Source organism: Miscanthus floridulus, chromosome 8, assembly GCF_019320115.1.
Source record: "Miscanthus floridulus cultivar M001 chromosome 8, ASM1932011v1, whole genome shotgun sequence".
Classification (NCBI taxonomy): domain Eukaryota; kingdom Viridiplantae; phylum Streptophyta; class Magnoliopsida; order Poales; family Poaceae; genus Miscanthus; species Miscanthus floridulus.
Genome location: NC_089587.1, coordinates 95178466 through 95192406, shown reverse-complemented (window position 1 = coordinate 95192406; position 13941 = coordinate 95178466).

The following is a 13941-nucleotide window of genomic DNA, read 5'->3' as shown; positions in this document are numbered from 1 at the left end:
AAAAGTACTTTAGTTGAGTTTGAGTTGACTAGGAACGTACCGATCACCACATCCAGTGCCTCCTGAGCTATTTTAGTAGTTACATGATTCACCTTTCCCCGGACATAGTTCTGCTGCATGTTAGTCGTCCTCTTGGGGCATCTGTTTGAGTAATGTCCCGGCTCTCCACAATTGAAGCATCTATTATCATTAACTACATTTGGTGCCTTTGGTGCGCCATTCTTCTACGGAGCATTGGGGGCATTATTCCTTACAGGAACATTGTTGGATTGCTACTGGCGCTGAGCTGGTGCCTTATACTGCTGCTGCTGTTGTGCACATTGTGGTTGCTGGTTGCGGTTGACTAGACCGGACTGACCCTGGTAGCGCTGTTGTGGTTGAGTCTGTTGAGGATTAGCATGGAAACGAGAGTTGCTCTAGGATTGTTATCCTTGAAACTTCCTCTTCTTGTCCTCCATCTGGCGGCGCTTGTTCTCTATCACCAAGGCCTTATCCACCAGCTGCTGAAAACTAGCAAAAGTATGAGATAGTAGTTGGTACTAGAGACTGTCATTCAGACCTTCCATGAATAACTCCTGTCTCTTCTCATCCTCATCCACCTCAGTAGGTGCATACCATGACAATTGTATGAACTTGTCATGATATTTAGCAACAGTCATGCTCCCCTACTTGAAAGCCAAAAACTACTTCTTCAGCTTCATTAATCCAGCAGGCACGTGGTGAGAGCAAAAGGCACTATGAAACTCAGGCCAAGTGATGGGATTAGCTTTAGTACAGCTGAAGCGGAATGAGTCCTACCAATCCAGTGTAGCTCCCTACAACTGTCCAGAGGCATACAGAACCTTTTCCTTGTCATCACACTATGCAATCTCAAGTTGCCTCTCGATTGCATGTAGCCAGTCGTCAGCCTAAAGTGGGTCAGTGGAGTGCTTGAATACAGGTGGTTGTCCTTTCAAAAACTCTCCCCTCTTATCTCTGACTTGAGGGGGTGTATTCCCATGTCCCATGTTTTGCATGTTCTAATCCATTTGTTGAAGCAATTGTGTCTGCATCATCATCAGCTGCTCCATAGTGACTAGAGGTGGTGGTGGCAGGTCCTCGCCTCCTTGGTTGTTCCTCCTGGTGTTCACCATCTATAGATGCATCATATAAGTCTCACATGTCCAAGCATATAACCTTTAAAAGATAATGGTCTAACAGGAGTCGGTGCAACAAGATCAAGACATGAGGTATATGTAGGGTACACAAAAAGATAATTGTTCTGAACTTTTCTGGCGAGTTGGTCAAACAATAGTGCAGTAAAACAAGCATATCTCACTCTCTATTTATCATATGATTGTGTATTTTACCTTTCTGGAAAGCTTATGAAATTCTATACAACTTTAATTTAGAACAAGTTTTCAGTTTCTGACGTTTACTTAGTCAAAAGCAGACGACAAGCAGTACTGTTCTAGAATTCTGACAGCACAGAAACCTCAACTTACCACAGCTGTATCTCACAATTTATAATAGGTATTGAGATGATCCTAGAGCCAAAAGAAAGATATAGAAGTCTACTTATCTCCATAAAATTTTCATGACCATTCGACATCTAAAACATGAGATATGAACTGATAAAGGCGGACTCCTCAGAATGATATAGAATGGACAGCATGATAAAACGAAACCTAACTATTTATTCATATTATCCTTAAACCTTAATCTTAACTAAATGACTGTGGACATGCCCACAAGTCATCACAATCATATCAAAGATCCAAATCAAGCATTGTTCATTATGACAAAAATCCAACAATGCAAGTATCAATTGTTCAACCATTAAAAGAAAGAAACTAAAGCACTCTCTCGCGTATCTATGCGTGTTTATTACATTTTCTTTTAAGACTTCCTCCTATGGGTCGATGTTGGTGCTCGTGTTGGGGTCTCCAAATTCTCCTCTATTCCTCGGGGGCGACTGAGCAAGTACACCTGGTGCTTCCACATCTAGACCTCCTTGATGTTGCTTTAGTGTAGCATTGTCACGGGCAAGCTGCAGATATGCCTTCCCCATGACATCGAGCTCGTCCAGGGCTTGATCGAAGTCAGTGTTGGTCTAAGCCAAGCACAACAAGGTAGGCCTTAGCCTTAGGTTCGCCTCTCCAAGTGGTGCAACGATGTTGCAAGTAGACTAGCCGCTCCGACGGCAGGGTAGATAGAGATCCTCCTCCTAGGCGATGTTGTTGAAGTGGCGGTCACGGTTGACCACCAATGCCTATCGAGCTGCGTCCCTAATGGTGGCTGCATGTGTGAGCTATGCAGTGATGGCATGGTGGATGTATTGCACTTGAGTCCCCTCGCAAATGTACACTTCTGTCTCCTAGAAGCTGGTGTAGTCAGGGTGGGTCCAATGCTCTGTCCTATACTAAACAGTGCATCTGGTGTGGTAGCGGCATACGAGTGAGACAAGCTTGGGGTGGTAGTAGGCATCTCATTGCAGATCATAGTGGATCTCCGTGGTCCGCCCTTGAGCCAGTAGTGCATCATGATCATCATCACCCACATTTCCATCATCTCCTCCATCACCATCACCATCACCACCATGATCTCCATTACCATCTCCACCATCACCACCCTCTCCATCATCACCACCATCAGAATCAGAATCATCAGAGTCATCTCCATCATCAGGGTCACTAGTTCCCTCCTGGCCACCCTGTCCATTCTCTTCCATGGGTTCTTCCTCAGACTCCTCTATCTCAATGAGCTCCTCAAACATGGGCCCCTCTTCTGTTTCTTCATCCATGGGATCTTCCAGCACGTCCTCTAGAGGTTCCCCCATGGGCACCTCCATAGGCGGCTCCTCCTCCATGCTCCTCAGAGCTTCCACCAGATGTGCAGGTACACGCTTGCCAAATGTGAACCTAGTCCTCCTGGTGGGCATCACGATGGTCCTCTTGCAGGGTGTCAGCTTGGTGTGAGCCATCTATAAGAATGAAAAGGTTGAGTATTAGAATAAAATAATTTTTGCAACAGATAAAGAACAAAATATAAGAAATTTTTTTTACAAAATTAAAGGTAGTAAAATAAAGATAATGTGATCCTAAAAACGTCCATTTCTAACTAGGTTGATCGTCCTACAGTCAGTTATAGCTCTAATACCAATTTATCGCACCCAATTTTGTATAGCAAAACCAAGTACTCATATATGTGCGCCCAGGATGTCCAAACACACACATATATCACAAATTGTAATAGCATCAAAGTAAAGTACTTATTACATTGCATATCTCATCACAATGTTAATACAAAGTTTGCTCAATGGTAATATTATTACATACACAGCGGAATAACTAGCCCAATCTACCACGGGGACTCCAACTGGTGAACATCTCCCTAGTAGTCCTGGACATCCTTCGAAAACTCTTCATATCCATTATCTGTTACCCATCTAGGATTTTCATCGAATGTAAAGCAAGTGTAAGCTCACCATGCTTAGCAAGTATATCAAAGGGATCTATGAGGCTCAAAGGCTTGACACGGTTTGACTATGGTTCGCAATTTGAGTTCATTAAGTTTTAGCATCCTGAATCACTACCTTAGTGAACAATCCCAAATCCAAGTGATATTAATATATAATCAAGTTTATATCAATTCCGATCCATCCACAGTAACCACTAATCATGAAGGATCCAAACCACTCGTATCCGTGAGCACGGCTATTATAATAGGTCAAATATTTCTGTAGAAATTGTACAACTTTACCTACCAAGCCATGATTCTCAATGTCGGGGTTTGCAAAGCCCACTACACCTCTACCTAGGAAGTGTGGTAGGGTTTCACTACATAACCCTTAGCTAGTCGCACTAATAAGTCATAGCTACTAAGGTTTCAGTCGTCTAGCCATATGTGGCCGTCCTCTAGGTGTGGCACGCGGCACGGTACACACACCCTAGCAGGTATGGACACATATCATCTAGTGCCCCCCTCTTTCCCTTACGGAAAGCTACAGACGAGCTAGTACAATCTAGTTAATAGGTTAAAGTCAGAGCCATATGACACTCGGGGTTGTACGAAACCTCCTGGGTGGTTGCTTTAGGATTAAGTCCTTAGGGAGAGGCACTAGAGTACTCGACCTCGTTTCATGTTATCACATTGCATAATGTCTTTAGTCATGTTTAACTATTATTCTAAGTTAAGCGCTGCTGCATCTATCCAAAATGCATACCCAAACCCTAGGTAACAAGGATATGTGGTACAAGTAATCATCTAGGTAAAGTCCTTAAGGGTATATCATATTAGACACATGCATGAATATGAAGTGTAATAATTCATATGTACAAGGGGCCTTTGGTACACTTGCCTTCTTCAAAGTTGTCCTAGGAGTACTGCTGATCCTGTTGTGGGTCCTCAGTCACCTCAAATGGCTCACCCTCTAATTGTGTTCCAAATCACCAATCAAGCATCAATCTAATCATTACATGCATACAAATAGACTTCTATTAGAATGGTACACCAAACAGTAAAAACATAGCTTAAAAAGTTTATAAAACTATTCTATGTACTGCTACGAACATGTGAGCGAAAGAATCACTCAAATTGGACTTAAAATGCAAAAGTTATGCATGAAATAAGGTGTAATGGCATTTCTATAAATAAACTAAACTTATTTTTGAATTAAAACAATAAAAAATATGAATTTACACTGCTACTAGACTGCGCATACTATTTCTAGAAACTACAGGGACCTAAATGAATAAAAATAGGACTAAATTGTATTTATTTTGAACTGTTATGGATAGCGAGTTAATTCACCAAAAATAGAAGGGCTTTTCTAAAAAATGTGCGGGCTTGACTATGGGTTGACCGCGCTGCTGACTGGATCGACACGTGGTGCGCACGGACTGGCGCGGTGCACCACGTGGCGTGGTGGACTTGCTAACACGGCATCGGGGTCTGTCTCTATGGGTCCACGATGGACCGATTATGTACTGAACCGGTACACTCAGATCATGGCTGTTCAAAGCAAATCCGATGGCATCGGTTGCACGGGAGGACCTCTGCTGGCCGCACAGTACTGCCGGCGAGCACGCCATGTCTGGCGGTGAGGCGAAAACAGCGGCGAACGCCGGTATGGCGATTCCGGCCATCCCGAGACAAAATGAGCACACCTAATCGATCTACAAGCTCTCGTGAACACGATGCAAGGCAAACCGAGGTGGGGAATGCACCAGTGGGTCGGTTCCGCGGTGGCGCCATGGCCAGCGGGGTTTAGAGGTCACTGGTATGGTGATCTAGATCTCAAAACGATGAACGGAAAGCACGGGAAGGACGGGGAGCTCACCGCAAGTCGGGAAGAAGGGAGCACGGTGTCTGGGACGGTTCTGAGGGGGTGAGTCATCGACGGCGGTGGCTGGAGACAAAAACAATGGCGCAGGTTAGGGGAAACCAAGCAATACAAGGCCAAATCGATGAATTAGAGTCAGCTACAGTTGCGGGAGAACACGGCAGAGCTTTGGGTCACGTTGGCATTGAGGTTCGAAGCATCGAAGTGGGTGAATTACGGTGGCGGTGAAAGCTTGAGCGTGAGCAGAGGAAACGGGAGAAGGAAGGGGTGCAGCTCGGGTTTTATAGGCTGGGCGAGGTGCTGTAGATGGAAGGGGAGAGGGGTGCTCGGGCAGGCGGGATTAGCCGCCTGCCCTGCATGCACGACGACGGCTGCTTGCCATGCTTGGCAGCGCCATCGGTGGACGGCAAAGAAGGAAGGGAGCGTTGGGAGAAGAAAAGGAAAGGAAGAGGAAGGAAGGTGCGGGCTCTTATGGGTGGGGCCAGCGGCGCAGCGAGAGGAAAAGAGCGGACAGCGCGTGCGGGCGTGGACACGTGGGGCAGGCCATGCACGGGAGAAAGAGAAAGGAGGGGAGGCACGGCTGGGCCGCCGAGCAGGCTAGGCCGGGAAGGGAAGAAGAGAAGGGTCGGGCTAGATCCTAGGGCTGGGCTGAAAATGAAGAAAAGGAGTTTTTTTCAAAATAAAATTCTTTTCCAATTCTAGTTTTCAAATCTAAGCCAAATTCAAATGGAATTTGAATTCAACTTCAAACATTCTAGCCCTACACCCAATCAAAAATAGTATGCTTCGGCATGAATGCAACAAACATGTTTCTAAACCTTATAGTTAATTTTATTTAACCAAAATTTATTATTTAGCCTATGTTAAAAATACATAGAAATTTTAATAAATGCTCAAAATTAATTGATAATTTGCAATTGAAATTTTTGGGTGTTACATCCACTCCGCCATGGTCCTGGCAGGGGGCGTTGGCGGCATAGTAGGATAGAAGGCAAAAGCTTTGGGATGAAATTAGGAGCTCTAGAGAGAGAAGGCAGCAGGGATAACCTTCTCTCTCGCGCCCTTGTCTCTGCTGCTATAGTTTGGGGGCTGTCGACCACCCTACGACCGAGACGTTTGCATGGGTGGGCGGCGGGGGTTTGCCCCATCCTATCAGTGTATTGTGTCGGGAGGCAACATCCCCTGCTGTAACAGGCTGTTGATGCCACTCATGCAAGCATGCCTATATGGGAATGCAGGAGCACGTCGTCTGGGTAGTCAAGATTTCAGACAGTCAGATCTTGCGTGATCTTGTGTGATCCTATAAAGTCATGATAGTTTGGGGGCTGTCAGATAGTGCGGTCTAATCCAAGCAGTCATGACAGTTGAGGGGCAGACTGTGAGGAGTTGCTTCAATTTCTCTTGGTTTGCAGAGGCACGCATCAGATTATAAAAATTGAATTCTAAATAAAATTATCCTTGATGCATGCTTCTTGCAAGTTCAATAAATCTTATCAAATATACAAAAATAAGATAAGCTGGGTTCAACACAGATCTAAGTCACTCATGACTACTACTACTACTGTTACAAATGTTGGGACTAAGTGCACTTTATTGGCAATAGTTTTACTCACAGCTCTGTACTGTATAGTGTCTGACGAGATCAAATGTGCTGCATCCAGACTTTCTTGCGAGTGTAGTAAAATATGAACAGCTATCTAGCTGCTCCATTTCGGCGGCTCATTTCTCGACACGTATTTCTCGGAAGGCATGCTCCTCAAAGAGCATGGAGATGTTGCCTCGCCTTACCTCCAACTATCGCCATGCATCTGCTGGAATTCGGGTCCATCGGGCGTGCGCGTCCCCTGCTATAAAAATAGAAGAAAAATAGGAAAGTCAGTACAGTGGCCTTGTAACCTTATGAACTCACCTTTCCTGCTTGTCGCCTCCTCCCTAGGACCCTATTCTTCAAGCTTGAACCATGTCGGCGGAGAAGCATCCAAGGGAGGAGATGATGGTGCGGGACCTGGACATGACCGTGCAGGCTCCCCGCATGGAGAACCAAGAGGAGGAGCGGCTATGGTTGTGCCTCTCCACTATGGAGACGACACTCGCTGTAGCCGATAAGGAGACAGCCTAGCTGAAGCCACAGTGGGTTAAGCGTAGGTGCAGCTCGCTGGTAAGGCATTGTCATTACCGTATCTTCTTGTTTTGTGTGGCACCGCACCTTATTAATTGTTATGGTTTTCTCGTTCTTGCTCTTTCAGCCGTCATGGAGCAGTTGAACGTTGTGTCCGTGCTGCCGATGGGGCTGAACTTCCTTGAGCGTGTCTGTGCTCTACCAGTGTAGATCCAGGAGGTAGTGATGCAAGGCCTTCACCATGGGGCTGTGTCAGCCTTGGCCGCTACCCACCTCCATTTAGACACAGACTTGGGTACAGTGCAGCCAGGATTCCCGCCGGAGCTATAGGTCCAAATGGCTTCATAGGATTTTTTCCTATAGGATTTGGATCCTTCAAAATTCATGTTTCTCCTCCATTCCATAGGAGCCATAAGTTTTTGAGTTTCTTTTGTCCATTTCTCAGGATTCCATTTTGTAGTGTTGGTGGGCCCCAAACAGACGGGGAATCTACCTGCGCGAAAATTTGATTTTCGATGAAAATTTCACACCGCGCCGAGTAGTGCCGCCAACACTAACAAAAAATTAGATGTCTCTCTTTTGCCCTCCAAGTGGAAATTAGGTTTACCATACCATTGATTTCAGACAAGGGCATTTGTAGTACTATGATGGCCACATAAAAGCGCAAGGAGTCACCATCTCCGCCTCTGCCTCCACCTCCATCTCCATCCTCCAGCTGCCACTGTCTCTCCTCCTGCTCCAAATCCTAGCCCCATGGCCTTCCTCTCCACTCTCCAGCCATCCCCTCTGCCACCCCTCTTCAGACCCTAGGCACCATCGGCATAGCAGCTTGACTCATCAATCTCCACTCTTCAGCCGCACCCTCTCTCAAAGATTTTTGAACCCTAGCTAGAGCCAAATCCCCTTTGATTCGTCGACAACAGGTCAGTTGACGGTGGAAGGACCCCCTCGACAATGGTATAGGCTGGATCCAGATCCCATACTTTGGCACCTATCATGACTAGCCGGATTCGAACCCTAGCCAGAGCCAGATTGGGTACCCCTTTGTCAATGTCGGCCGCACCAGTTCTACGACCACGATGACAAGACAGTTGTGCCAACGATGAAGCGTAGCTAGGGTACACGGAGGAAGACATACCCAAATTCCTTTTATGATGTGTGTTGTATTGTAGTGGTTCAACCTGGGATATGTAGATAGCGATGGGGTAGCATATTTCCTATAGTTGAGTGTAACTGTCATGTGCTTTATTGGATTAATGACTTCCATATAAGTTGTAGTTACTAGTTAGGCACTTATTTGCATACTCTTGCTCTCTATTATGTTGACATTCACTAGAAGCTTTAGTTAATAAATACCTTTATAATCTAGATGACCAGCCAATAACTACTTTTGAATGAGAACAGGAGGCACAAGTCACAAAGAATCAAAGGAAGATGGAAGAACCAAGGGTGGTTGTTGAGGGATTTGGTGATATAGATGAAACATATTTAGATTTACAAGATGAGCTAGTGGCCCTTATAGTTGAGATGCTTGTTCTACCTTGTATTGAGTTCGGATGGGAGGGACTGGGGGTAGGGGTGGGGGTGGGTGCAGAGAGCAATGCAATGCTTTGCTGTCTGGATAGCAATGCAATTTGTACATGCTTCCTGCTTAAATTTGTTTCGCCAATTTTAGCGTCTGGTTTGAAGAAGCTGCAGAGGAGGCTCCACCAGCAGGACAAAAGGCAGCGCTGATATCAGCCCTAGAGGAAGGCAGTCCAAGAGAGTGAAGTCAACATGACTTGGAGAGTTGACTCATGGATCTAAGAAGAACAAGCAAAACCATGCAAAAGTGAAGTGCCACCAGGCTACAGGATCTCGCTCCTATGTTGTATAGCTGCAATCATTTGTAAGTGATAGTTGAGTTTTATTGTTACTCTAGCCTTTGTATAAACAGAAACTCATGTGCACTGTTAATAGAAGTAATAGTGGCAGGAGCCTAAGGCCCCCTATGGAATGTAGGATCAGAAAAATGTAGGAACAAGAAAATACAGAAATATGATTGGAATACATGTGAAAATAGAGGAATGAAAAATAGAGGAATTTTGTTAGAAGGGGTGTTTGGTTTTGTACTGGAAAAACATTGGAAACAAATACAATGCGGTTTCACTAGATGTTTTTTCCTTTATTTTTCCTATGAAAGTTTAAGGATCGGAAACTTTCCTATGCTTTTCCTCCCCCCCCCCCATTTCTTCCTATGAACCCAAGGCCTCTACAGTGCTGATTAAATAGGATTATTGATTCCTACATTTTTTCTTTGGAAATCTGTTGACATTTCTTAGCATCACTCTTTACTAAGTTGTCATACCTAGCAAGATGCCAGAAATGCATTGTTGGTAATTATTAATGGCACTTGTAAACTCAGAGAAAATTATATATGTTAAAGTAAAGTATCCGCAAGCGCACAGATAATATACCATTGTAGCATTTCACCCGGGAGTATACCGAGTATCGTTATTTATATTTTATCCACAGGGAGGAGCTTTGAGATTGTTGGCATAGAGATATTGACAAATATGTATACTTATGATAAAACCACTCTCATGCTATGGCAGGGGTAAGTCAAATGATAAATAAATTATAAGTGTGAAGCATTGAGAGTAATTCCAGAGATAGAAATAGAGACTCATAAAATGTAGTATGGCTAGGCAAGAGATTCAGTAAGAGCAAAAGATTCCTAAGTCATTCCATATTTACTAAGTCTTTTGTACACCCAAGTATATACACTCTCATCTATAGCATAACTAACTTTGTATCTATGCATAAGGAACATTACTAAGGAAGATCAAGAACAGAGCTTGACTCCCTTCGCAACCGGGTTCTACTTGCTCTACAAATGGGGAGTGGACTATAAAGGACTCAACGGGAGTGTTGCATCTATGATCTACCACATGACCTAGAGTGCAGAATGCATCTACAGGTAAACAATATCTAATCGCCATGCTTACATATGTTGACCACTTAACCCACACATGTCTTGGGCTAAGCACTTTGCGAACATACGCCTAAACTCATCATCAATCACAACTATATCAAGCATATAACTAGAGCAAACTTGAAACATAATAAATAGCAACATAATATTAAAGCAGCACAAAGTCAAAGAGATACAATGGCTATACTAGTCTCCAGACAGCGGATTTAGAATCCTGAGCAATAACCCACACTCTACTTGAACCTTGTTAGCTAGCCTATATTAGAACTTTGAAGAATTGGAGCTCTATTCTCTTCTCTCTAGAAACCCTAATTTATGGTCTGATCTTGACTTATGGCAGACTTGAATAAACGGCGTGGATGCAATCTAGGAGGCGGTGGAGAACCAACATTGCAACTAGGACTGACATGTGGGCCCTGGGCCCTAGTAGCCACTCGGGCTCCGCCTTGGTGTGGAGTCCTCTTGAGTCTTCTAGAACCTTCTAGTGTCTATTTCATTGTGGATAAGCACAATTAATTCTGACATGTAGGTCCGCCTTAACGGTTTTCTGAATAAACCCTATAGAAAATACAGATTCACCAAAACTCATGGAATTTGTTAGTTTAAACCCCTAGACCTTTGTTGGTAATCATATTTATGCCCTTATACATGTTTTATTGACGGTTTATAGTGGTTTTTAACTACCATCAACAAAATCCTATGAACCAAAGGGGCCCTAAATTTGGCATCATCATTTAATTTTGATGTTGCAATACCTATGCATTGTGCTTATGTAATCCATATATGTAACATATTGTTTACTGCTTGAATTTCGTAGTATGTAATCCATATCAGTACCTGTGTGTTGTGCTTATGTAGAGAGTGTTTGGTTGAGGGCCATCGGCCACCACACCACAAACTATGGCTCGCCATGGGAACCAGAGCAATTGTTTGGTTGCTGACTTAAATCAGCCTACCATAGCTTTACTCAGTAGAGAATGAACCACAAGAGTGTGGCGGATGAAAACCTTGCCACCACCACAACTCGCCATAGCATGGCTATGTGTGGCTAAGATCCAAATAGCCCATAATCCATATTAATATGAAACCTATGTTACTTGTTATGAACTCATCTCTTGGATTTTCAATTAAAGTCCTCTTCCACTATTTGTAACCTAATGTTTACTGCTTGAATTTCACAAGAAGCTATGGAAACTATACGAGCAGAACCTGTTGATGATGGGCATGAACCAATGATAGGTGCCGATGATGCCCCCACGGTCCTTTGCCTCTCTCATGGCTAGGTCCACTCCTAGGTCAGCAGCAACACCCTTTTTTGAAGAATGCTGGTATCCCGACAAGCTTTGCCAAAATAGAGACATCGGCAGAGATAATGCTTCGGGACTAGCTTGTTGCTGAATAGGAAAGTTTCGCTAACCTCATCGAACAAATGGATGAACTAAAGAGGAAGACATAAAAGACTGAAAGGGAGTTTAAGGAGTTTAGGATACAGCAATAGGAGTACAATAAGCTACATGAGGATATCATGCCCTTCAGCTCTTCTTCTGGTAACTCTCAATTATCAATTATGTTGGCTTGATGCAGTGAACATTTGTGGTTTGATGTGTGTACTCGTGTGCTAGTTTGATGTGGTGAAACTATCAGTGGGTTGCTACTGATGTGTAAACAGTAATTTGTTGTATTTCATTATCATGTTGAATAATTATGTAGACATCGTCGAATAATTATGTAGTCAATCTATGCAGCAATGACGATCTTGAATTACTTTTATGATGAATTGATTGTTGGGCATGTGGTAGAACCTGGGTAGGCCATGTCATCAAATAAAAATGCGACACATGGATGAACCAGTGCATGACATGTGAAATAGCCATGGCATGGCACGTGGGCTAATAAAAATCTGACATGTGGAAGGAAGCCGTCAATCCACGTGGCTGAATCAAAAAACAAAACGTGGATGGACAGCACCATGACATGTGGTCAAATAGGAAATGGCCACGTGGACCAATAAAAATAAGACACATGGTCCAATGAAGAAATGACACGTGACCCAACCGCAACACAACACATGTGCCAATAGGAAACAGACATGTGGAACAACAAGGGCCCGACACGTGGTCCATTAAGAACCTAAAATGTGCAAGAACCAGAGATGGCCACGTTGTCCAATAACAAGGTGACACATACCCGAACCATCTCCAATGCAATCGGCTATAGCAGGTACACGTGAAAAGCATCTCCAACAGAAGCAACCGCCAGTGTGGTTGCCCCCTACCACGCATGCCAAAGCAGTTCTATGATGATTTTCTAGAATCGTCATAGAATTGCACGAATGACGCGACTTCTATGATGAACCGTTTTTTGTCATAAATTCATCATAAAACTGAAATTATGACGAATTTGGCTCCTTTCAGTGACAAAAATTGATTGTCATAGAAGTGGATATTCCTAGTAGTGTAAGTTCACTAAATTGGACTTCTGCAGTCATGATTATTCTTTGGGTGCATCATTTGGTCCTGGAGATGGAGGCCATGATGGTTGTATTTGCTTCTCACGCTACTCCAAATTGGAGCATTGTTCCGGTCTTGGCTTGAAGGTGAATCGTTCTTCCTTGCCGTTAATATGAAATTTAATTTCTCTGGCTCTGACATCAATGTGTGCATTAGTAGTACCTAGGAAGGGTCTCCCAAGTATGAGGGGTGTCTTCATATCTTCCTGCATATCAAGTACTACAAAATCCACTGGAACAAAGAAGTTTCTTATTTTTACTAGAATATTCTCGATGATTCCTGTAGGGTAGTGGACAGATTGGTCAGCTAGTTGCGGGCACATTGATGTTGGCGTGAGTGTTGAATAGTTGAGCTTGTCGAAAACCTTCTTGGGCATGACACTAACACTTGCTCCAAGATCACATAGTGCATTCTCAAAGTTTTAGTTTCCAATTGAACAATCAATAGTGGGACATCCGGGATCCTTCTTGATAGGTGATGTGTTTAGGATGGTCGCACTACACTCCTCCATTAACTTGATTACCTTAGTGGTCGGCAGTGGTCTCTTGTTGTTCAGGATGTCTCTGAGGTACTTCGCATAGGTGGGTACCTGTATGGTATCTAATAGAGAAATATTGATATATAACTTTTGAATTACCTCTACAAACTTACCAATCTGCTCATCCATTTTGGCTTTTCAATTTCTACATGGAAATGGTAGGAAGGTGGTGTCATGAAAATCTTGCATCATCTCCTGTGCTAATGGCTCGACTCCTTCAACTTCATCGTCCTTCTTCTCCTCTTGTACTGTCGCTGGTGTCTTACCTATCTTTATCGGATATGGCAGACCACGAGTAGACTTGCCACCTCTTGTGGTTATGACATTGACCTTCTCAAGGTTAGTGGCAAAAGGTAGAGCAGCGATCAACTGAGCTAATTGTGATTCTATCTTTTTATTATAGCTAAGTTGGTCTTTTATAGCCAAAGAAAAACTATCCATTTTGGTATTTATGTTTTCTAGGACCTTATCATTAAA